Source organism: Scyliorhinus torazame, chromosome 30 (assembly GCF_047496885.1).
Source record: "Scyliorhinus torazame isolate Kashiwa2021f chromosome 30, sScyTor2.1, whole genome shotgun sequence".
In the NCBI taxonomy this organism is placed as follows: domain Eukaryota; kingdom Metazoa; phylum Chordata; class Chondrichthyes; order Carcharhiniformes; family Scyliorhinidae; genus Scyliorhinus; species Scyliorhinus torazame.
Genome location: NC_092736.1, coordinates 19373285 through 19396127, shown reverse-complemented (window position 1 = coordinate 19396127; position 22843 = coordinate 19373285).

Here is a 22843-nt window from a genome sequence, read left to right as displayed (position 1 = left end):
TGCAATGAAGTTACTGGGAAAATCCCATGGTTGCCACACTCCGGCGCCTGTTCGGGTACACAGAGGGAGAATTCAGAATGTCCAGGTCGCCTAACAAGCCCGTCTTTCGGGGCTTGTGGGAGGAAACCGGAGCACCCGGAGGAAACCCACGCAGGACACGGGGAGAATGTGCAGACTCCGAATAGACAGTGACCCAAGCCGGGAATCGGACTTGGGACCCTGGAGCTGTGAAGCAACAGTGCTAACCGCTGTGCTATCGTGCCACCCCGGGCGACAGGTTAGTGACCCATTCCAGGTAAAAAAACCCTGTGGGAATCGACGAAGGTTTGCCTTGGGCGCACACTAGATGCAGGAAGCCAAACAACAACACCAGCAATAATGGTCTTTCCATGGCCTTTAATCTTGAGCTACCAAAAGATCTCATGTGACTATTCTCAGCAGTTCATGGGAATTTGTATAAGTCTTCCAAGTTGCTCTGTATGACTGATAGGTTCAGAAATTGAAGGCAGTTGCGAATAATATAAGAGATTTAATAATGTCCGTGAAGAAATCAAAACCTTCCTTTATCTTAGTGCCTAATAGAATTATGAGCAATCAGTCAAGAATTCACGTGGATCTTTGACAATTTGCCAATTCTGTGTCTTGTCAATCTGTCACTTCTCCAAACCTGCTACCCACTTACATCCTCGAATGTGTCCTCTGATCTGCAAATACAATTTAGTTACTGCTTTAGAATATAATGAATTTAAGACTGTTTAAAGCCTTGGCTACAAAGCTGAACCGTCCTTAGCCGTGGTTGAAAAGTGGAATGCCAATGAGTCACCCCAGACAGGATCTTAATGTCAAAATTTGTGGAAGGCACGATTTAAAATAAACATTCAGAGGTGCTGACCAAGCTCAGAATCCATATTAATTCCATTGTCGTCTAATAACATGAACATTTTTTTTGCTGCCCGCTGATACAGCAGCAAGATAATAAAACTTATACATATTAATGAAGTATTATGACATCACCATTTGTTCAATAAAATAAGGTGTACATTATTGGGCAGCACGGTAGCACAAGTGATTAGCACTGTGGCAGGGCCCCAGGTTCGATTCCCTGCTGGGTCACTGTCTGTGCGGAGTCAGCACGTTCTCCCCGTGGCTGGCGTGGGTTTCCTCCGGGCGCTCCGGTTTCCTCCCACAGTCCAAAGACGAGCAGGTTAGGTGGATCGGCCATGCTAAATTGCCCCTTAGTGACCAAAAAAGGTTAGCAGGGGTTATTGGGTTACCGGGATAGGGTGGAAGTGCGTCGGTGCAGACTCGATGGGCTGAATGGCCTCCTTCTGCACTGTAAGTTCTATGTTTTATGTATTGTCTTACCCAATTGGAAATATGGGGGAGGGGGGGGGGGGTGAAATCTTACCAGAGTTTGCAAGGTTTCAGGTTCTTACAGAAAATTGTTCCAGTTCCACAGACAAGGGGCTGGAAATCGCGGTCGGTGCGGGGGCGGAGAATCCATTTTCCCGCAAAGAATCGCGACCGGAGCCGGTTCACCGATTCTGCGGGCCCCGAAAAGCAGCGTACTCAGGGAGTACACCGCGCCGCCTGGGGCCACTGACAGAGGCCCGCTGCGCCATTCTCCGCACCCGAGCGGCTGTAGTCCTGACGGCGTGGAACTAATTTGGTCCAGCCGGTTGGGATACTCGCCTGGCAGCTGCGGTCTCAGCTGTTGTGGGGGCGAAACCCACGCAGACATGGGGAGAATGTGCAAACTCCACACAGACAGTGACCCAGAGCCGGGATCAAATTTGGTACCTCGGCGCCGTGAGGCAGCAGTGCTAACCACTGCGCCACTGTGCTGCCCAACACTAGGGTTATTCTAAGATCGGGGTGCCCTTTAAAAATGGATCCGGCCTTCCCAGTTTCTTCGTGTCCCATGGGGCGAATCATCTCTGGCTGCAACAAAAAGAATTCCAAGTGTGGGTGGATTGCCGATCCACAGTGAGAAAATTGCACCTCGGTTCCCACTGGAGATCATACTTCGGTGTTATCAGAACTCCTGAATGACCTTCTTATGGACTGATCTGATCTCTTTACACATCTTCTCTCCTGAGTAGTACTACACTCGTGTATGAAATGAAATGAAAATGGCTTATTGTCACAAGTAGGCTTCAAATGAAGTTACTGTGAAAAGCCCCTAGTCGCCCCATTCTGGCGCCTGTTCGGGGAGGATGTTACGGGAATCGAACCGTGCTGCTGGCCTGCCTTGGTCTGCTTTCAAAGCCAGCGATTTAGCCCTGTGCTAAACAGTGCTTCACCCGATGCGTTTGTCTATGTATTTACATTGTGTATTTTATGTACATTGCGTATTTTATGTTCATTGTATATTTTATGGTACACGTGACAATAAACAAATCCGATCGCCAAAATGGAGGCCCATTAATGTTGGCATCAATCCCTCCCACCTTCCACTGTCCACTACTGGAGCTCCTTGAGAGCATCTTGGTTGCGCGTGGAAGCGTGTTGTAGGATTTGAGGTCAGATTATATCGGTTTTAAAGAAAAAAAAAACACTTGGAATATTCAGCCACTTCCAGTTATGGCCAATGATCTCTTCCAACTTCTTCCATCGGGCAGGAGATACAAAAGCCTGAGAACACGCACGAACAGACTCAAAAACAGCTTCTTCCCCGCTGTTACCAGACTCCTAAACGACCCTCTTATGGACTGACCTGATTAATACTACACCCTGTATGCTTCACCCGATGCTGGTGTCTATGAATTTGCATTGTGTACCTTGTGCTGCCCTATTATGTATTTTTGTTTTATTCTATTTTCCTTTCATGTACCAAATGATCTGTTTGAGTTGCTCGCAGAAAAATACTTTCCACTGTATCTCGGTACACGCGACAATAAACAAATCCAATCCAATCCAATAGATAGATATTGTGACCAGTGTCTGAGAATCGGCTGTTGTTATTTGGCAGGGTATATTTGACGGAATTATTTGGACAAATGCTGGAGCAAATTAATATTCTGAATGCTTCTTCTGTCTTAGGCACACTATGTTGTCCACCAATGCTGCCATCTTACCCAATAACTCGACAGAAAAAAAGAAGAAAGCACAGTGGTTAGCACTGCTGCCTCACGGCGCCGAGATCCCAGGTTCGATCCCAGCTCTGGGTCACTGTCCGTGTAGTGTTTGCACATTCTTCCCCGTGTTTGCGTGGGTTTCGCCCCCACAACCCAAAGATGTGCAGGGTAGGTGGATTGTACACGCTAAATTGCCCCTTAATTAGAAAATATGAATTGGGTACTCTAAATTTACAAAAATAAAGTGAAGCTTTTATTCCTGTCACACATTTCAACATCTCAGAGCTCGTAAAGTGCTTCACAAAAGTTGCTATGAGGCAAATACAGAACCCAAGGTTTGCACAGCCAGGATTACCTCAGACACCAGTGAGGTAAATGACCTGATGATCTGTTGTTGGGATTGTTGATTTAATCGAGCAATCAATGTGGTCCGGGTCACATGGGGCTCAACTCCTTTGTGGGTTGAATAGAAAGGACTTGCATTTATACAGCGCCTCTAATAACCTCAGGGGCTTAGTGATGCACTTTATAGCCAATACAATACTTCTCAAGCGTGACCACTGTTGTAATGTAGGAGACCCAGCAGCCAATTTGTGCACAGCAAGATCCCGAAAGCTGCATTGACATATTGGCCTAGTATTTGCTTTTAACGATATTGGTTGCGGGCAAAGTATTGACACCAGGAAAGTAGCTCTCCCGCTCTTTTCAACACACCTGAGCAGGGAGACAGGGGGCAGGATTCACCGTTTTTGAGTCGAAGTGTGGAGGATCTGCGGCGCTTTATGTGAAAATAATTGGCGTCCCACCCCTCACCGCTCCTGCGACCGGTGAGGGGCCAGCAGCCGTGCCATGTGTAGCGCACAAAGACTCCGTGAGACGAATAGAGTGAAGTCGATGAGGCTTTATTAAGCGTGTCTGTTCCCCCGCAGCTCGATAGTAAACTGGCCTGCGGGGGAAGACTCCGGCTTCTTATACTCCGCCTTCAGGGCGGAGCTTGAGGTCAACGGCCAACCAGGACCAAGCCTCATCGACTTCACTCTATTCGTCTCACGGAGTCTTTGTGCTACAATTTATTAAGCGTGTCTGTTCCCCCGCAGCTCGATAGTAAACTGGCCTGCGGGGGAAGACTCCGGCTTCTTATACTCTGCCTTCAGGGCGGAGCTTGAGGTCAACGGCCAACCAGGGCCCGGGATCTGTCAGCCAATGACATTAGGGCTTCCAGTCCCACATGACCCCCAATACATACTACCACACCATGAAAACCCCCCCGGCTCCCATGGTATAAATGGCCAGAGAATGGCTGGGTCCATGGCCCCGCGTGGGCACGGCGATGACCTGCAGCGGTCGTGCCGTAAAACACGGCGCCGGCCACGTGTGGACCCGACCTGTCAGATAGTGCCCCCCCTGGTCATCCCTTGTCCACCCTCCACCAGACCCCCAGCTCTCGCGGAAGCTGCCTAGGCCAGCAGCAACACTCCCGGCCGACTAAGGCGGCGCTGGACACAGTCCGGAGCATCGGAGGAGGGCCGTCAGGTGACGCGCTAAGGCCGTCTCAACGCCGTGCCGCGCTCTGCGATGATGCTATTTTGGAGGGGACGGAGCATACAAAACCTGCGTCAAACAGGCGCCGCCCCCAATTTGGGTGTCGAAACGGATTCTCCGCCCAATCGCTGATTACGATTTCAGTGCCAGGGAACGGTCAATCACGCTCAGGGTCTGCAGTGATCTCTGTATGTGCAGGTACACAAGGGGGTTAATGTGTAATCAATAGCACCACATGATCACTCGAGGGCCGGACCAACAGGGGTATAAAAGGCAACCACATTGGGTCTCGGGCTCTCTCGGGGGTGCACTGTGACCAGGGCAATAGCAGAGTAGTTCAGATGGTTAGTGAAGTTACGTACAGTTACTGTAGTTAGATCTTGTTAACCTTATCACGAGTATCAAAGTTAAAGTAAAGAACTCATGCACTTGTTGTTATAGTTACTCAATAAACCTTTGTTGTTACTGGACGAGTTCGAGTCTTCTTCATCGAGATTCAGAAGACCTCACCATCAACCAAGGATTGAGTAACGCGAGTTACCTACCACACCAGGTAACAAAACAGGGGGCGGGATTCTCCCCTACCCGGCGGGGCAGGGAGTCCGGCGGGACGGAGTGGCGTGAACCACTCCGGCGTTGGGCCGCCCTAAAGGTGTGGAATCCTCCGCACCTTCAGGGGCTAGGCCTGCCCTGGAGTGGTTGGCACCCCGCCGGCCGGTGGGATAGGGGCTTGGCGCCACGCAAATTGGCCGCCACGAGTCGGCGCTTGCGCGGGAGCGACAGCGCGTGCTGGCGTCATCCCCACGCTTGGGCAGAGGGATTCGCTTCCGCACCAGGAATATGGAAGACCACAGCCTCTGGTGCGGAACAATAGAGTGACCCCACGGCACAGGCCCGCCCGCGGATCGGTGGGCCCCAACCGCGGGCCAGGCCACCGTGGGGGCACCTCTCAGGGCCAGATCTCCCCGTGACCTCCCAGGAACACTGTACCTGCCTGCGCTGCCAGGTCCCACCGGTAAGGGACCTACTCTAAATTGCACCGGCGTGACTGGCTACAGACGGGCGGGACTTCGGCCCATCGCGGCCCGGAGTATTCGGGCGGCCCCAGTGCCCATTGAGTCGCGGCGTACCCCGCCATTCTCCGAAGCGGGCGGCGCGACTCACGCCGGGCCGGTTTTTGTGGGGGCGGGAGAATTGAGAGGACGGCGGGGGCAGGATTCACGGCGACCCCTGGCGATTCTCCCACCTGGCGGGGGTCAGAGAATCCCGCCCAGGGTCTTCTTTTAACCTTTCAGCCAGAAGATGGCATCTCAGAAAGTGTTGCACTCATAGAATCATAGAATTCCTTAGGTGCAGAATGAGGCCATTTGGCCCATTGATTCTGCACCGATGCTACCTGAGCGCAATCCCCACACTACCCCCTAGCCCCACCTAGGGACAATTTAGCATGGCCGATCCACCTAACCTGCACATTTCTGAACACTAAGGGCAATGTATCATGGCCAATCTACCTAACCTGCACATCTTTGGACTGTGGGAGGAAACCGGAGCACCCGGAGGAAACCCACGCACACAAGGGGAGAACGTGCAGACTCCGCACAGACAGTCCCCCGAGGTCAGAATCGAACCCGGACCTATGGTGTTGTGAAGCAGCAGTGCTAACCACTGTGCCATCGTGCCACCCTACTCCCTCAGTATTTCGCTGAACCTCTGGCCTTAATTCTAGGACATGAGCCCAGAGTGGGGCTTGAAAGCTCAACTTTCGGACTGAGAACTGGGAACTGGAAGGACTATCACGGAGCTGCCGTTCTGACTCAAACTTCCTCGAAGATTATCCAGCATCTCTGAGCAGGACACAGGGGAGGTGAACTGTGAAGGATCAGCATTGAATCGTTAGTAGATTGTCTTTCTGCCATCCTTCCTCGACACATCTGTAATAAAATTGTGAAAGCTGATTCAATTTTTAGGGAATCAGCTTTTACAGAATCCCTCAGGAAACAATTTGTTATGTGGTGCCAGTTTTTAAAAATTCAACACTTATTCCATTTGCACATCTTGCTCCAGTAAACCCTGTCAGAATTGAACACAAATGGGCTGTGCATTTTTCTCTTTATTCATTCATGGGACGTGGGCACAGAGGCTGTGCCAGCATTAAAGTAAGAAAAGTAAAGTTGCCATAGTCCCAGATGGGTGGCACGGTAGCACAGTGATTGGCACGGTTGCTTCACTGCGCCAGCGTCCCAGGTTCGATTCCCCGCTGGGTCACTGTCTGTGCGGAGTCTGCACGTCCTCCCCGTGTCTGCGTGGGTTTCCTCCGGGTGCTCCGGTTTCCTGCCATCGTCCAAAGATGTGCGGGTTAGGTGGATCGGTCAAGCTGAATTGCCCTTCGTGTCCAAAAAGGTTAGGTGGGGTTACTGGGGCAGGGTGGAGGAGTGGGGCACTCTTCACAAGGGCCGGTGCAGACTCGATGGGCTGAATGGCCTCCTTCTGCACTGTAAATTCTATGTTCCATGTTTCCCCTTTGAGGGGGAGAGCTGACTGGTGGTGATTTAGCCTGAGGGTCACCACACCTCAGGGCGAGAGGCAAGGTTCATGATTAACTTCAACCGGGCACAAGAATTGAACCCACCCTGTCAGCAAAGCTCTGCATCACAAACTAGCTGTTCAGCCAACTGAGCTAAACCAGCCACAGCATTTATTGCCCACGAACTGAGCGCCTTGTTAGGCCATTTCATAGAGCATACAGTGCAGCAGGAGACCATTCAGCCCATCGAGTCTGCACCGACCCACTTAAGCCCTCACTTCCACCGTAACCCCAATAACCCCTCCTAACCTTTTTTTGGTCACTAAGGGCAACTTATCATGGCCACTCCACCTAACCATTTCAGAAAGTGTTTAAACTCAAGCACATTTGCTGTTGACCTGGAGTCACATGTAGGCCAGGCCATGTAAGGACAGCAGATTTCCATACCTTCCTTTAGTGAACCAGATGGGCTATTACGACAATCGGTCGTCATCATTAGACTTTTATTCAATTCAAATTTCATCATCAGCCATGATGGGATTCGAAACCAGGTCCCCAGAGCATTAACCTGGGTCTCTGGATTATGTGCACTGGGAATATACTAAGAGGGGTAGATGAAATGAGAGATCTTGCCGTACAGGTACACAGGTCCCTAAAAGCAGCAGTTCAAGTAGAAAGCATATGGAATTCTCTCCTTCATTGGCAGAGGTGTTGAATATAAAAGTAAGGATATAATGTTAGAATTGTACAAAACACTGGTGAGGCCACAACTGGAGTATTGTGCGCAGTTCTGGTCACCACATTACAGGAAGGACGTTATTGCTCTGGAGAGAGTGCAGAGGAGGTTTACAAGAATGTTGCCAGGACTACAAAAGTATTGCTACGAGGAGAGATTGGATAGGTTGGGGTTATTTTCCTTGGAACAACGAAGGCTGGGGGGGTGACTTAATTGAGGTGCACAAAATTATGAGGGGAAGAGATAGAGTGGACAGGATAAAATTGTTTCCAACGGTGGCGAATTCTAGAGCCCCCACGGGCAGCACCGTAGCACAGTGGTTAGCACTGTGGCTTCACAGCGCCAGGGTCCCAGGTTCGATTCCCGGCTTGGGTCACTGGCTGTGCGGAGTCTGCACGATCTCCCCGTGTCTGCGTGGGTTATCCGGGTGCTCCGGTTTCGTCCCACAAGTCCCGAAAGACGTGCTATTAACTAATTTGAACATTCTGAATTCTCCCTCTGTGCACCCGAACAGGCGCCGGAATGTGGCGACGAGGGGATTTTCACAGTAACTTCATTGCAGTGTTAATGTAAGCCTGCTTGTGACAATAAAGATTATTATTGTTATAGAACTAGGGGACGTAGATTCAAGATAAGAGGCAGTAGGAGTAGAGGGGACATGAGGACCTTTTTACACCGAGGGTAGTGGGAGTCCAGAATTCGCTGCCTGAGTTGGTGGAGGCAGAGACCCTAAACTCTGTTAAAAGGTACCTGGATCTACACAGTAAGTGCTCTAAGCTACTGGGCTATGGGCTGGGTGCAGGAAAGCGGGATTAGAAAGGACACCTGGGGGTCCTTGGGCTGGCATGGGCTTAGATGGGCCAAACGGCCTCCTTCCGTGCTGTAACTTTTCTATGATTCTATGATTAATCCAGTGACGTCTTTGTGAAGATGAGATGCATTGCAGCAAACCACGAGAGAAAATTAATTTGCCGTTATGCCTCCTCAGCGGCATTGTGGGTGTACCTACGCCTCAAGCTACACGGGCTCAAAGAAACCTCTCCCAATCCTCCTCTCAAGGGGAATTGGGGATGAAGTAAGCCTTTCTATCAATGTTCACATCCCATCAAATTTTAAAACAACCTTTCATGTAGAGAGTGTACGTACTGGGGACTGGAGTCGAGGCTTATAGAGCTCTGTGCGGAGACAGAAGACAACGCTGCGTGGAACACGGTCATTTCTAAGCAACCTGGATCGTGGAAATGTCCTGAAGGGAAAGCAATTTGTCAAAGCAAAGGCATGTAAGATAGATAGTTTAGAGTTTCTGTTTAACTGTGTGTGGGGGCGAGGGATGGGGTAATCTTTGTCCAATCTTTCACCCAGGCAAAGAAATGAATTGGCGAGAGACCATGACAGCCCTAATTGAACACAATCTGAAATGGGTTTGACGGCATACATAGCCAATTCGAGCGAGTTCTCCTTCTTAACTCCCAGTTGACCAGTTCGCCCTTCCTCAGACTTATCGAGGAACCTCTAGCAATAGCTAAACCGTCGGATGGATCAAAGAGGCCGCAATTAGGGGCGGCATGCGGCGCAGTGGTTAGCACTGGGACTGCGGCGCTGAGGACCCGGGTTCGAAACCCGGCCCTGAATCACTGTCCGTGTGGAGTTTGCACATTCTCCCCGGGTCTGCGTGGGTCTCACCCCCACAACCCAAAGATGTGCTGGTGAGGTGGATTGGCCACGCTAAATTGCCCCTTAATTGGAAAAAAGAAAAAGAATTGGCTACTCTAAAAAAAATTTTTTTTAAAAAGGCTGCAACTAAGTCGCGAGGGTGAATTTAGTGAGTACATCTTGCCTCTGGGCCAATGACTTGCTCCTTTACTACAGCCGCTTGGCCCCTTGTTGCATGACATCCGTTTAATTTAATCTCTCCCGCCCTCGAATTTATCCCTGACATTCCACCTGACTGTCCCCCTTTCTCATCAGCATAAAACCCCTCACATTCTTGCCTCTCCTGCTATCCAGAGAAGGGTTAACAAGAAACGTTAACTCTGTTTCTCTCTCCCCAGATGCTGTCAGGCCTGCTGCCTTTTTCCAAGCATTTTCTGCTTTCATTTCATATCTCCAGTGTCGGCAGAACTTTGCTTAAATTTAGTGAGGTTTCACTCAGGGAGCTGGGCCTGATCGGGGAGTTGGGTGGCACAAAGGTGGCATTGCTGCTGGTCTCCCTGATGACTGGGATCATCCAACCAGGATGATCCCCGTACCCATCCTCGTGGATTTTTCCTCTTGATAAATGAGGCTCCACATTATTGAGGGGGAGCCAAGTGAACCTAAGCTGTAATAGGCACGGCGGCACAGTGGTTAGCACTGCTGCCTAACGGCGCCGGGGACCCGGGTTCGATTCCGGCCCGTGCGGAATCTGCACATTCTCCCCGTGCCTGCGTCGGTTTCCTCCGGGTGCTCCGGTTTCCTCCCACAGTCCAAAGGCGTGCAGGTTAGGTGGATTGACCATGGGAAACGTGCTCCTTAGTGTTCAGGGATGTGCAGGTTAGGTGGGGTTACGGGGATAGGGCGGGGGAGCGAACCTCGCTGGGCTGCTGTTACAGACGGTTGGGACAGATCCAATGGGACAAATAGCCTCCTTCTGCATTGTAGGGATTCTATGGTTCGATAAAGAAATGAGTGAAGCCATGTTCAGATTTCATGAGGGTGAAATCAAATCAATCCCACGGATCCATGCCCAAGGCTGACTAATCCTAATTGTATATAATTGTTCCACCTCGTTCCAGCTAAAAAAAAGATGTTTAAAGTTAGAGACATCAATAAATATTTTCCATCCAACCAAACATTAAATGTGCAAGCATCGTTGACATGCAATAAAACCTCCTTGTTTTATCATCTGGTTTTATAATGTATGGCTGAGGGTCTGGGAATATACAGCCTAATAGAAGTTAGATTTAAATCCCACGCATCTTTAAATATTAGACAGTCTCCCCACGTCCCCAAACTTGTATCATTCTCCAAAAGCAGACAGTGCACACTCTGGGCGGATGCCAAAATGTAAAGTGTTTAAAAATGATGTCCTGAGTGCGAGGCGTTCCTTTTATTGAACTCCTTGCACTGAAGCACTTGCTAAACTTGTGTAATGGACAATGAAATAAAATCAGTGAGCCGAGATTCTCCAGCCATTCCCGCTGACGGGACCTTCTGGACCTGCCAATGATGACCCCCCCCCCCCACCCGGCCACAGGTTCCCTGGGTGCGAACAACATTGAAAGTGGAAGGACCAGAAGATCTCACCGCTAGCCTATGGCAGGCTGCCTCTGGTGCGCCAAAACATGGCAACGGGGGATGCAAAATCGCACCCTATGAAAATGGTAGCAACAGAGGGCTGGATTATCCACACCCTGACACTGAATTTGTTTCCGGCTCCAGGGCGGAGATTCCAGTGTCACGCATGGAATCGTGACCGGCACCGGCTCCTCGATTCTCCGGCCCCCGAAAAGCAGTGTACACGGGGAGTACGCCCACGCCGCGCGTACACCATCTGTGGCCATTACTTCAGGCCCGACCTGCTATTCTCCGCCCCCCGACTGGCCGAAGTCCGGTCGGCTTATTTCCAATGTGGTCCCAGTCGTTCGGGAAACACGCGAGGTGGCTGCGGCCTCAGTCCGCGGCCGCCATTGTCGGGGGGGCGGGCCGATCGGCGGGCAGTGGGGGGCCTCATACTGGACTTGGCCTTATTGTGCAGGCGGTCGATCGGGGGCACTATTTCCGCGGTCCAGATCCGCTGCCTGAGTCCGCCATGGAGCACGGCATGGCCGCTGGAGGTTGCCGCCATGCTCACGCCTGGCCTCTGACCCGTAAGTGCGGGGAGCAGTATCGGCAGCTGGAGCTGCAAGCTCCTCGACGGCTCCCTGCTAGCCCCCTGCAGGGCTGTGATTATGTAGCCTTTTGACGCCAGTTTTTCTGCCGTAAAAGACCACAGTTTTCACGACGGCGTGGGGGCATAGTCCCTGAAACGGAGAATCCAGCCCAGTGTTCTCGCTATCCCGCAGTCATTTCCACATTCCAAATAAGTAAGTTTAGTCTTTCACAACTGCTTTTCTTGCTACTCCTAATGTGGTCTCCTCTATATCGGAGAGACCAAACGCAGACTGGGTGATCGCTTTGCTGAGCATCTTCGGTCTGTGCGCATTCAGGACCCTGACCTTCCCGTTGCTTGCCCTTTTAACAAAAGACCCTGCTCCCAGGCCCACATGTCTGTTCTTGGCCTGCTGCAATGTTCCAGTGAAGCTCAACGCAAACTGGAGGAACAACATCTCATCTTGCGGTTAGGCACGCTACAGCCTTCCGGCCTGAACATCGAATCCAACAACTTCAGATGATCAGCTCTACCCCACCTCGACCCATTTGTTTTCATCCCATTTCATTTTAACTGTCTTTTACCATTTCTTTCTTAATATATATTAAACCCCTCCCTCCCACCATCTTATCCACCTTTCCTTACCCTTTCTCCACCTTGCTTCCCCCTTCCCCTCCCCCACATCTACATCTGTCACAGTTTAGTTTCTCTGCTGTTTGGCCTTTCACATCTTTTGTTCTCTCTGGGGACTGCCATTAGCACTCTGTCCCCTTGGTTTCTGTGGCCGTTAGCACCCAGTTTCCCTGGGTTTCTGTGGCTATGACTCATCTTTCATTCTCACTCCACAGTATAAATATTTCCCACTTTCTCTGTCTGTTAGCTTTGACAAAGAGTCATTGGGCTCGAAACGTTCGCTCTTTTCTCTCCCTACAGATGCTGCCAAACCTGCTGAAATTTTCCAGCATTTTCTTTTTCGTCTTTCACAACCTCGGGATGTCTCAAATTGCTTTGGTGTTGTCGCTGTTCCAATCTGGACAATGTAGCGGGTGATTTGCTTGCAGATAATTCCCACAATCAGCAATAATGACTGGGCCATGTTGATTGAGGGATACATCTTGGACAGGACTCCTCTCCTCCTCCTCCCCACCCCCCCCCCCCCCCCCCCCCCCCCACCCCCATCCCCCCCACCCCCTGGCCTTCCTCTGACAGAGTCTTGCCATCTTTCACTTGCATCTGAGAGGGCAAATGGGGTCTCATATTAACGCCTCGCCCAACAGGTGGCACCTTCGGCTGTGTAGCGCTCCCTCGGTATTGCACTGAAATGTCACCGTGCAATATCAGCTTCAGTCTTTGGAGTTGGCCTTGGTGGACCTGGGCGACCAAACGGCTGCTGATGAAATGAGAGGTGGAGCCAGTGACCCCATGTTGGGCTGAGCTTTATCCTGGGAAAATCAATCAATGTGGATTTAGTGCCAGAGTGTGTTTGCATTGCATAGAATCCGCAGCGTATGTGGGTGTGGGGTGGTAGCGGCTGTGATGATATGCATAAAGCATGCTTGTACATAATGATATGCATGACCTTCGACCACGAGGAGGCAGTGTAAACCCACCATGTGACCCGGTGGTTGGGGAGTCGGGAGTAGGTCGTGCTGGAGGATAGATGCATTTTGCAGTAGCTCTACCATAGTTAATAAGTGTTGGTTTATTACTTTATTTATCCTAGTTAACTTACCATGCATGGATTATTTAAACTAGATGTTCTGTAGTTCATCATTCACTTCGGCCAGCCTACAGAACGGTGGGGGGGGGGGGGGGAGTTCCATGTTATTTACAAGGACCTATAATATAAGATTTACAGTAGAGACAAGTTACAAAAAAGCATTAAATTGTCGCGGCAATTCCTCAGCCTGACGTTAATAGCCTGAACCAACACCCTGCTTCATATCATAGCAAGGTGTGAAAAGGTACGCGAGTGAGAATTTGCCACTCACATTAACTGTGGTTATTTATTTAAAGAAGTGCTATCTCTTGGTGGCGGCAGCGAGTGAAAGAAAGGCAAGGTTTCAATTCAGTCACAAGAAGTGACAGCAATATGCACTGCAGCAAATCGTCAAGCCTCCTTCCACAGCACCTCCCTAACCTATGACCTCTACCACCTCGGGAAACAAGGGCAGCACATGTATGGGAATACGAGGAGCTGGAGGTTCCCCTCCAAGTCACACACCATCCTGTCTTGGAAATCAATCACCGTTCCTTCACTGTCGCTGGGTCAAAATCCTGGAGCCAGCAGCACTGCGTGTGGGAATACTTCATAGGTAGTCCTTCATGATCAAAGGAACGGTTCAACAGCCTCGTCGTGCCCAACATGGTGTTGGGAAGAGGCCACTAAAACTCGGGAGAGGCCTGTCGCGGGATTTGCCACACTCGAAACGTCTCAACCGAACCTTGCGAGACGTCACGATCTGGATCTCGGCCTCACTGGCATTTAAATGAGTCATTCAAATATGTGTTCGCCAGATTCTCCCGGGACTCGGGATTCACTGGCCGCGGCTGGGAGATCACGCCAGGGCGCCGTTTAATACTGGTCCACGCCAACATGGACCAGTCATAATGACACCTGGGAGGGGGGGGGGTCTCCCAGGACAGTGGAGACCCCGGGTAGTCAGGCATTGGGCAGGGTGGCACCCTGGCACTCCCGCTGGCTCCTGGGCACCTTCACCCTATCAGCATGGCATTATGGCACAGCCACCTGGGCACCCTGGCACTGCTGGGGTGCCAGGGTGACACTGCCAAGCTGACAGGGGCACTACCAGGATGCCAGGTTGCCTGTGCCAGGGGTCGGGCCCAGAGGTGCTTTGCTCGAAGACCCCGGATGAGGTAGTTTGGGTGCAGTAGTGCGGGGTGTGGGGGGGGGGGGGGGGGGGGGGTGCAGATTCCAGAGGCTTTGTGGGGTCACTGAGGGGCGTCGAAAGATTGGGGTTGCCTTTTAAAATGGCGCCGCGATCTCCGAGTAGTCCTCCTACACAGCCGAACTGAGCAGGAAATTACCTAAGTGCGGCCTTGACAGGGAGTTCCTCACTGAGACCAAAGAAAACAGGCAACGTTTTGGTTGAATTGTGCTCCAAGAATTACTTGCTATCACTCTGGTTCGATGGGTTCTCAGGAGGCTGATAAGTTCAACGTGCAATCTGCAAACTCTGTCATATTTGTGGCAGGTGGTGCTTGAAGCGTTGGGTACTCGAGTTGCTTGCAGGATTGTGCGCTCTCTCCAACACCTCGCCTTCACCTTTGCGGGTTCCCGATTGTCATGATATTCAAACACACACATCATGATAGACACACCAACAGACAAATCAGCACACACAACACGACAACCAATCATAGACAAGGACAGAGACAGTATAAGAGAAGAAACACGACACCTGGTGACCAGTAGATCTGGAGACCAGGACAAGGACAGGACCTGATTAACAACACACTCAGGGAGTCACCACGTGCAGAGTATCAAGACAGATCTGTAAATAACAAGTTGAAATAAAACAGCGTTGTACCAAATACAACCGTGTTGGTTCATCTGTACCTCAGAACACCCAACACTACATGGTACAGGAGTGGATCGATACCTGCCGGCAAACCTGCCATCCTGAGATATGGACATCACCAACAAACCGCAGCCGTTGCAAGTCGCTGGGAACCTTGGCACCAATTGGAAGCTTTTCAAGCAGCGATTTGAACTGTACATGCGAGCCAACGAGAAACAGAGTGCCTCGGACGAAACAAAGATTGCGATGCTCCTCACCACCGCAGGTCAGCACACCATCAATGTATTCAACTCACTAGTGTTCGCGGAAGGCGAGAACCAATCCAAGTATGACACGGTCCTCCTCAAGCTAGACCAGCACTTTAACGTTGAAGTGAATGAAAGTTTTGAAAGGTATATCTTTCAGCAACGCCTGCAAGGTAAGGATGAGCTCTTTCAACCCTTTCTGACGCACCTCCGCATACTCGCGCAGTCCTGCGGTTACGGCAACACCTCAGAGTCCATGATCCGGGACTAGATTGTTTTTGGCGTTGCCTCCAGTGGCCTACGCCAGCAGCTTCTTAAAATTAAAGGCCTGACCTTAGCGTCTGCGGTGGAAGCTTGTGTCCTCCATGAAAATGCAACCAGCCGTTTTGCCCAATTTCAGGCGACCCGATTGGCACGGAGGGGGTCCCTAGCCGTCGAATCGGCAAGCCAGGCCGCCCACGAGGCCGAACGCATCCAGGCAATTGATTATCTCCCGGCCCGCGGCCCGGGTGGCCGTTTCCCGCGCTTTTCGCGGTCTCCCGCGCTTGTGCGCGCCAAAACCAACGGCAACATCGAGGGACGCACTGCGCAGGCGCGCCCGATGCAAGACCGAACTGCGCATGCGCAGTGGCGTAATGAACGCTGTGACGTCATGACGTGCGGCAACTGTGGAGCTGTACATTTAAAAGGGCAATGTCCTGCTAAAAACCGACAATGCCTACGATGTGGCAAGATGGGCCACTACGCTGCCTACTGTCGAGTGGTTCAACCGATGGATCCTACACATCTCCGACAACCTCGCAGACACGTCAGGACCGTCCAGCCCGTACATCAGGACATCCAGCCAAATGACACAGATGACCAAGATGCCTTCCGGGTTTCAGTCAACACCATCAATCCGGCCGATGAATGGAGTGCCACCCTGACGGTCAACCGATCGCAGATCACTTTCCGCCTGGACACTGGCGCATCCGCCAACCTCATAGCGTATTCAGCATTCCATGCCATGAAGGTCAAACCACCAATCCAGCCATCCCGGTGCAAGATGGTTGACTACAACGGGAACGTCATCCCGGCCATGGGATCTTGCCAGCTCCAGGTGACACACAAAACGCACACGGCCACACTCCCCTTTGAAATTGTTGGCTCATCGAAAGATTCCTTGCTGGGCGCACAGGCATGCAAGGCTCTCCACCTTGTACAGCGAATTATGTCTCACTCTCCAGATGACACATCCGACTTCCTGGATGCTGACTTCAACGCAAATCTCCAATCCCTCCTTGCTCACAACCAGGAGGTATTTGAAGGCATGGGGACACTGCCATACACATACAAAATTTGCCTCAAACCGGACGCCATCCCGGTCGTTCACGCATCTCGCAGGGTTCCTGCGCCACTTAAAGACCGCCTCAAGTTGCAGCTGCAGGATCTCCAGGACCAAGGGGTCCTATCCAGGGTCACGGAGCCCACGCCATGAGTCAGCTCCATGGTGTGTGTCAAGAAGCCCTCTGGCGAGCTCCGCATCTGTATAGACCCTAAAGACCTTAATAATAACATTATGCGGGAACACTATCCCATACCTAAATGAGAGGAAATCACCAGTGAGATGGCCCAAGCCAAAATATTCACCAAACTGGATGCGTCCAAAGGATTTTGGCAGATCCAACTGGACCCGTCCAGCCGAAAGCTATGTACTTTTAACACCCCTTTCGGCAGATTCTGCTACAACCGGATGCCATTTGGCATCATCTCGGCATCCGAGGTCTTCCACAGAATAATGGAGCAGATGATGGAAGGCATCGAAGGGGTACGCGTATATGTGGACGATATCATCATCTGGTCCACCACTCCGCAGGAGCACATACATCGTCTCCAACGCGTTTTCGCCCGCATACGAAACAATGGCCTGCGCCTCAACCGCGCCAAGTGTGCCTTTGGCCAGACCGAATTGAAGTTCCTGGGGGACCACATCTCCCGATCAGGGGTCCGTCCCGATGCGGACAAGGTAAGCGCCATCACAGCCATGCCGTGGCTGGCCAACAAGAAAGCTGTACTACGATTCCTGGGTGTGGTCAACTTCCTCGGGAAATTCATTCCCAACCTTGCTTCCCACACAACGGCTCTGCGCCATCTCGTAAAGAAATCTACAGAGTTCCAGTGGCAACATACACACCAGCTGGAATGGGAGAAGCTCAAACACAAACTTGCCACGGCACGAGTGTTGGCGTTCTTCGACACGTCTCGTCCCACCAAAATCTCAACTGATACCAGCCAATCTGGTATTGGAGCAGTGCTCCTGCAGAAAGATAACACGTCGTCATGGGCCCCGGTTGCCTATGCATCACGGGCCATGACCCCTACGGAACAGCGCTACGCGCAAATTGAAAAAGAATGCCTGGGCTTGCTAACTGGTTTGGACAAGTTCCACGATTATGTGTATGGTCTTCCACGATTCACGGTCGAAACTGACCACCGCCCCCTGGTCAACATAATAAACAAGGACCTGAACGACATGACCCCTCGCCTCCAGCGCATCTTACTTAAACTCAGGAGGTATGATTTCCAACTGATCTACACTCCAGGGAAGGACCTCATCGTGGCGGATTCCCTATCCCGAGCAGTGAGTACACCACCAGATGCGGAGGGGTTCGCATGTCAAGTTGAGGCACACGTGGCTTTGACAGCGGCAAATCTGCCGGCTAACGACTCCAGTCTGGCCCGCATACGCACAGAGACAGCGGCCGACCCCCTTCTACAGCGAGTGATGCTCCACATGACGGAAAGTTGGCTCAAAGGGCAGTGCCCGCAGTTCTATAATGTGCAAGGTGACCTAACCACCATTGATGGGATCCTTCTGAAGCTAGACAGGATCGTCATTCTGCACAGTATGCGCCAGCTGGTTCTCAATCAAATACACGAATGCCACTTGGGAGTCGAGAAGTGCAGACGGAGGGCCCGAGAGGCGGTATATTGGCCGGGCATTAATGACGATATTGCCAATATGGTGCTCAATTGCACAACCTGCCAGAGGTTTCAGCCAGCGCAACCTCCTGAGACGCTTCTGCCCCATGAGCTGGTGACGTCCCCCTGGGCGAAGGTGGGTGTCGACCTATTTCACGCGCTTGGCATGGACTATATTATCATCATAGACTACTTCTCCAATTACCCAGAAGTCATACCCCTACACGATCTGACGTCGTCTGCAGTCATCAGGGCCTGCAAGGACACCTTTGCTCGCCACGGCATTCCGATGACTGTCATGTCGGACAATGGGCCCTGTTTCGCCAGCCGTGAATGGTCGTCCTTTGTCGCATGTGGTAGTATGTATTGGGGGTCATGTGGGACTGGAAGCCCTAATGTCATTGGCTGACAGATCCCGGGTCCTGGTTGGCCGTTGACCTCATACTCCGCCCTGAAGGCGAAGTATAAGAAGCCGGTGCCTTCCCCCGCAGGCCAGTTTACTATCGGGCTGCTGGGGAACAGACACGCTTAATAAAGCCTCATCGACTTCACTCTATTCGTCTCACGGAGTCTTTGTGCGCCACACCGCATCATATGGTTTCACTCATGTGACGTCCAGCCCACTGCATCCCCAGTCCAATGGAAAGGCGGAGAAGGGCGTTCACATTGCCAAGCGGCTCCTCTGCAAGGCTGCTGCTGCCGGATCGGACTTCTACCTCGCCCTGCTGGCCTATCGCTCGGCCCCGCTAGCCACGGGTCTCTCACCAGCACAGCTACTGATGGGTCGCACCCTCAGGACAACTGTGCCTTCCATCCTGACACCAACAACGGACCATGCTACGGTACTGCAAAAGATGCAACTGCAGTGTGATCGCCAGAAGAGTCTGTCCTCCAGGGATAAAGTCCGCATTCATCTGCCAGATGGTGGCTGGTCAGCACCTGCCGAAGTTCTCCGACGTGTGGCTCCCCGCTCGTTCCTGGTACGCATGCCGGATGGATCAGTGCGTCGCCGCAATCGGCGAGCCCTTCGCCGCCTTCCACGCTCGCAACCGAACAGTGCACACACGCCGGGTCCTCCACTGGTTCCCGAGGATGACTTTGTGGAGCTGCCACAGACCATACCGCTTCCATCGCCACCCGTGGCCAAGCTCGCACCTCAGCCGGTGGTTCTCGACCCACCCTTGAGATGGTCAACCCGAATTCGTCGCCCACCTACTAGACTGGACTTATGAGACTGTTCACACGTTAAAGTTGAAACACTATTGTATTGTAACATGTTACTGTTTTATCATTCCAGATATCGTTTGACCGGACCACACTTCAAAGTTTTTCGTCTTCCTGTTTTGTCATGGTACAACCTCGTTAGCATGACACACCCGACATCGCCCCATGTATATAGTTACGCCACATGCACCTGCTGTAAATATCACGCACACACACTTTTAGATGCACTCACGACACATTCGTATTTATAACCACATAGGCACATAATTTTGTAAAAAAAGGGGGGATGTCATGATATTCAAACACACACATCATGATAGACAGACCAACAGACAAATCAGCACACACAACACGACAACCAATCATAGACAAGGACAGAGACAGTATAAGAGAAGAAACACGACACCTGGTGGCCAGTAGATCTGGAGACCAGGACAAGGACAGGACCTGATTAACAACACACACAGGGAGTCACCACGTGCAGAGTATCAAGACAGAACTGTAAATAACAAGTTGAAATAAAACAGCGTTGTACCAAATACAACCGTATTGGTTCATCTGTACATCAGAACACCCAACACTACACCGATGAAGTCTCTCGATCTGTTTGGTGTCTTCCCGAATGAACCAACTCCATTTTGGTCGGTCGCAAGCCCAGAGGGACCCTGAGGGCATTCCCGAAGTGTTTCCGCTGTCTCCCTGGGAGTCTCCTGATGTGACCATGTTCCGACACCACGCGGACTGCAGCGGTTCAAGAAGACGGCCGACCACCACCTTCTCACGGGCAATTCGGATGGGCAATAAATGCCACTCTAGCCAGCGGTGGTCACATCTCCAGAGCACATTAGGAAAAAGAAATCAATAATATTGAATTACAATGAGGCGGGATTTTCCATTCCCCCCCACGGTGCGTTTAGAGAGCCCACCATTGGCCAGCGGTGGGATCTTCCTGTCCCACAGCTGTCAACAGAGTTTCCCATTGGTTTCACCTCTGCCGCCGAGGAACCTATGGCTGAGATTATCATAGATTATCATAGAATTTACAGTGCAGAAGGAGGCCATTCGGCCCATCGAGTCTGCACCGGCTCTTGGAACGAGCACCCTACCCAAGGTCAACACCTCCACCCCATCCCCATAACCCAGCAACCCTACCCAACACTAAGGGCAATTTTGGACACTACGGGCAATTTAGCATGGCCAATCCACCTAACCTGCACATCTTTGGACTGTGGGAGGAAACCGGAGCACCCGGAGGAAACCCACGCACACACGGGGAGGGCGTGCAGACTCCGCACAGACAGCGACCCAAGCCGGAATCGAACCTCGGACCCTGGAGCTGTGAAGCAATTGTGCTATCCACAATGCTACCGTGCTACAATGCTACCGAGGGGACAGGGTGGGGGGGGGGGGGGATTGTCGCCGTTGAGGGACTGGGGGAGCCCACTGGCAGAAACAGCCGGTAAACCCTACCAATAGCAAATGGTTTGACACTTCAAGCTAGGTATCAAATATACGGGCTGAATAGTATGGCCCCATCACTGAGGGGGGGTGGGGGGAGGGGGGGGGGGCTGGAAAATGAGGCGAGCCATTCAAAAGTCCAATGACTTTGGCGGGTATGGAAAATCCCGCCGATGGAAAATCCCATCCATGTTTGGTTCAGAAAGTAAATGAAGGAAAAGTCTCCAGTGATCGTCAAAAGCCATGATCAGAGTTCGGAAGGCAGGGCAGAGAAAAGACATGTTAACATGGATGATTGTTTATCTGCTGAAATGTACACGGCTCTGTTCAATACTCAAGTCCAACAGGATGCAGTGTTGTAGAAAGTGCAAGGGAATTATTTATTCTGGCTTAATGCTACTCTGTACATTGCAAGCCAGAGATGATCAATGAACGGTGGTAAAAGGTTGTCGCAGCCTCTTTAAGCCCTGTTAATTGCGAACTTGTGAAGCGTTTGTCAGCTGCATGATCAAATTTGAAAGTGTTTTTTTTTCTCTCTATCTTTTAAGAGCCGGAGTCAGTGAACTGAAGAAGATATTGAAATATCAGCTAGAAGGGAATAGAACACAAGTGTTGTTATAGTGGCATTGGCTGAGAGGTTACACTCAGAATCAGATATTGAAGCAGTCCATGTCCAAATGCAGCAAGACCTGGACAATACTCAGGCTTGGGCTGACAAGGAGCAAATAATATTCACACCACACAAGTGCCAGGCAATGACCGCCTTCAAAAAGAGGGAATCTCACCGTCACTCCATGACATTCAGTCGCATTGCCATCACTGAACCCCCCGCTATCAACATCCTGGGGACTACCATTGACCACAAACTGAACTGGACTAGCCATATTAATACTGTGGCTACCAAAGCAACTCAAAGGCTAGGAATCTTGCGGTGAGTAACTCACCTCCTGACCCCCCCTAAACATTGTCCACGATCTACAAGTCACAAGATAGGAGTGTTGTTGAATAATTAAGTAAAGTAAAGTCGCCATAGTCCCAGATGACCATTGGCTGCTTTCCCGTTTGAGTGGGAGGGTTGACATACTCTCCACTTGCCTGGATGAGAGCAGCTTCAACAGCACTGAGGAAGCTCAACACATCCAGGACAAAGCAACCTCCTTGATTCGCACCCTTTCCACAAACATCCAATCCCCCCACCACCGACGCACAGTGGCAGCCGTGTGCATCATCTACAAGATGCACTGCAAGAATTCACCAAGTCTCCATAGGCACCTTCCGAATCTATGACCACTACCCCATATGGAACGACAAGAGCAGCAGATACCTGGGAACCCTCCCCGCCCCCCTCCAGTTGGAGGTTCCCCTGAATGCAAGGCCCGCATTTGTTGCCCATCCCTAGTTGCCCTTGAGAAGGTGGTGGTGAGCTGCCTTCTTGAACCGCTGCAGTCTATGTAGGTACACCCACACTGCTGTTAGGGAGGGAGATCCAGGATTTTGACCCAGCGAAGAAACGGCTAATTGGATGCAAATGAAGGTCCAACCGAAATCTTCTCGCCATGCCTGGTTCGTCTCGAATCAGTGGGAAACCAACGCTCCAGAACGCATCCCGAACAATGTGACGTTGCAGAAGTCAGACGATAGGCTGCGGCTGTCACCAGAGTTCAGGATAGAGGTTATATGTCGA